The sequence below is a fragment of the Spea bombifrons genome, chromosome 2 (assembly GCF_027358695.1).
Source record: "Spea bombifrons isolate aSpeBom1 chromosome 2, aSpeBom1.2.pri, whole genome shotgun sequence".
NCBI classification, from domain to species: domain Eukaryota; kingdom Metazoa; phylum Chordata; class Amphibia; order Anura; family Pelobatidae; genus Spea; species Spea bombifrons.
Window position 1 is genome coordinate 15,902,317 of NC_071088.1, and position 3,587 is coordinate 15,905,903.

General features: G+C 39.9%; 1 long non-coding RNA gene across 1 annotated transcript; it reads left to right on the forward strand.

Annotated features, from left to right (window-relative positions):
- Nucleotides 1-2,307: 2,307 nt before the first annotated feature.
- LOC128474558 (uncharacterized) lies at nt 2,308-3,142 on the forward strand. The gene is made up of 5 exons (XR_008346365.1): nt 2,308-2,352; nt 2,473-2,512; nt 2,588-2,615; nt 2,700-2,720; nt 3,124-3,142. It is a non-coding gene; the product is annotated as an uncharacterized LOC128474558 (long non-coding RNA).
- The last annotated feature ends 445 nt before the right edge of the window (nt 3,143-3,587 follow it).

A 3,587-nucleotide genomic window follows, 5' to 3' on the forward strand; every position in this document is an offset into this window, starting at 1 on the left:
AGCGCTTTTTTTTTTTTTTTTTTTTTTTGAAGCGGAGGAGAGAGAGAGAGAGGGGCACCCAGTGGTTTTCGCTTACCCGCTCGGCGCCCCTCTCTCTCTCTCCTCTGCGGCGAGTCTCCCTGTTCGGTCTCGGTGCCGGCTTGTAATGCAGAGCGCCGGAAGTGACGTCAATTTCCGGCGCTCAGCATTACAAGCCGGCACCGTGGCAGAGCAGGGAGACTCACCGCAGGACTGTTTAAAGGTAAGTACCGGGGGGTAGATTATGGCGTCGGCGAAGTTTAAAATGCCGCGCCCCCCCCCCCGGCATCGGGGGGGGCTTAATTTTAAACTTCGCCCCAGGCGGCGTTAAGTCTTCGGCCGGCCCTGGCCCTAATACATACTCTTTCCTGCAAAGCGGGACAGAGGAAGGGATAGGCGGGACAGAGACCCAATCTTTGGATTTTTTTAAACCGTTTCTTAATTAATATTCAAAATTGCGCGGGATTTCAGCCGTTCCGTGGGCTTTTGACATCGCGCGCAGCTTCCCCCCGCCCACCGCACGGTTACAGTTGGTTTCCACGGAGACAGTGGGCAGCGTCCTGCTGAGTGAGCCTGTGGAGCAGCAGCAGTCTGGTAAGAACTTGCTTATATGCTGTTTCTTGTTAAAATTTTAAATTATATATATATTATAAATATATAGTTATTAGTACTATAATGATAGTTAGCAATGCACTATGTGATGAACTCATCTTCTTGTCTCTTTTTCAGAGTTCAAGCGATTATTAAAAAATGGTAGGTTTTACACATTTTTTTACAGAATGGGTTTAATTAAACTCTATTAAATCCCCCCATATAGTAAATTACCAGACTAACGAGATCAGGGGAACCTGGGAACAAACAGCTTCATTTTCATCCCTTGAACAGACAGATTCATTAGTAATAGATACAGAAATGAAACCCGCACCCATTGAGTTTAAATCTCCCTGGACAGCGAAGTTTCAGCCGCACAATCGCCAGCGGGGAAGCCCTGTATTGGGGGAAATAATCAAAATGTTATATTATAGTGGAACTAATGGAATGTTTTACGTTTCTTTTTAGGATGATCGGTTTCCGGTGTTGATAAATGAATTTACGGGTATTGTAAGTGGTCTCTATCATTACCCAGGACAAGTTGCCCCTGAGAAATAGTACGTTTTAGGAGAAAATAATTACAGTAAACGGGAGGTCGGTGTGGAGGGTGGCAGACAGGGGCTGTATCATTATAATATTATTTAAAGCCCCTAAAACCCCTAAGCCCACCCCAGATCCTTACCAAAAGTCAGTAGAAAAATGATCTGAGCCTATGTGGGATGTATGGCGGTTTATGCCCAGTTAGCCCTTTCCCTGTTTAATGAGCCAAGACCTAATACATATCAATTCTTCTCAACAGCTCGAAAAACAGAGCATTTTGGAGGAAAAGGTACTGTTTTAATAATATTCAATTAAAAAATAACAGTGTTATAATTTCATGGGTCGATGTAGCAAAGCTCACTGCTTGTTATTCTATTGCCCCAAATCTACATCATATAAAACCTCTGGCCGGTGCTATATTACCTTATAGATGAATAATGTACTAACTATTCTTTCTCTTTAACAGATTCAGAAGGCAGAGAAGAAAGCGTGTAAGTATCTCCATAGGGTTATTATTTCACAAACTTTTTATTTCTTCCTCTACCCGTAAAATGCCAGCTAACTGGCGTGTATTTAATGAGACACAAATAGCACTGATTAATAGGTTTTATTATTAGATTAGTTGAAGGGGCTTCATCTCCCTCGCCCACCATAGACGAATCTCCTGTCCTGGTTGCCCAGAGTCCGCCAGCAAACCCGGCCCTGCTAGACATGTCGTGGATATATAAATATGATATGGAACTGAATAAATGTGAATAAACATGGAAGCCTTTTTTTAACATATATTTAAATTAAATTTAAATTAATTTAAATGTAATATATTATGTCCGTTTCATTTCTCAGGTGATGGGGAGTCAGATGACATGTAAGTAAATTCCAAAATAACTTTTTGCTATAATACACAAGACCCCCATCATATTGTAGCTTCTGTTATTAAACCCCCCCCCGACGCGGAACATATTTAGGTGTTACGGATGGTCTGCGGATCGCAGTAAAGTCATCGGTTTCCATTAAAGCCCTATATATGGACTTTATTTATGTTATGGACTTATTTGTTTATTTGGGTATCAATTATTTTGGCCGCAGATTTTAATCATGCAATATTATTTTTAGTATTTTCTTCAGCGTTATTGAATAATTCTTGTTTGAATTTACAGCGAGAAAGAGGAGCTGGAGGGTTTGAAAATCCGATTAGCGTTGTTGGTGAGTTAATATGAGTTGAATAACACGATGTTGGGTAGGAGAGCTGGTGGACAAAGATGTTCTCAGACAACCTGAAAATCTCTGTGAATCACATTAAATTTAAATTTCGACATTTTTTAGGAGAAAGAGAGAGAAAGGATTAGGGGAGAGCTGAAAATCGGTATGTATAAAGGAGAGAGAAGAGAAATGTCCGGTTCTTATTAAACTGTAATTGCAAATTTCTTTGCATTTTTAGAGAAGAAAGAGCGAGCAGGCGAAGTAAGGTGAGTGTTTACTGTAGTTGGAGGGAGGTCTTAGTCCACAGACATCTTCTAAACGTCCCTTTTTTGTCTTTGCATGTCCGATAGAGAGGAAAAGGAAGAGGAACAGTAAGTAAAACTAAAATGAATTAATAGTAGAGGTAAACGGGTGGGAGATACTGGAGAGAAATCCAGAAAAGGAATGGGAGAGCAGGATAGGGGTAAAGGATAATGGTGTTTGACTAAAGGAGGCCAGCGGCCGGGAAGAGGAATGGAAATATTATTTTATTATTATATTTTATATGTTATTATTATTATTTATTGTTTTATATAGCGCCATCAAATTCCGTAGCGCTGTACAATGAGTGGACAGGATACAACATGTAGTATGTAATAGTGAAGAGAATGTGTAGACAGGGTGAGATTATGCAGCTCATGGGAGAAGGGATTGATGGAGGGCAACGTCTCAAGGTGAGGAGGAGAGAAGAAAGCAATACAGTCTAACTGACTCTTGTTTTATTTCTTCTTTCAGAGAGAAGGGTAACAGCTGTAAGAGGTAAATATTTTTCCACTTGCACGTCTTACACAGACACAGAAGCTGGATACATTTACGCTGCTCCGCTTTTCTGTCTCCAGTTTGGGTTCTCGGGAGGGTTATCGTCATATGTAGAATAATAATCTCAGAGGGATGTTTTTAGATTATAGAGTTCATCATATTGATCACGGCGGAGACAGGCTGGGAGCTGCAGGTTTGGCTTATTCTGGGTTAATGTATCCTCTAATATCGTCTCCTTTGTTTCTATTACAGATTATTCTACTGCTGCTCCCGCTCCCTGTTTGGGAAAAAATAATTTGATGTTTAAATTAATTTTATGTTAATAAATCCAGATAATTTCCATATTTGTGTACTTCTTTTCTAATGGTAAAACAAAAGGTCATAATCGAAAAATAAAGGTGAAATGTATTTTTTTTCTTAATTAAATAATTTTTTGCAAT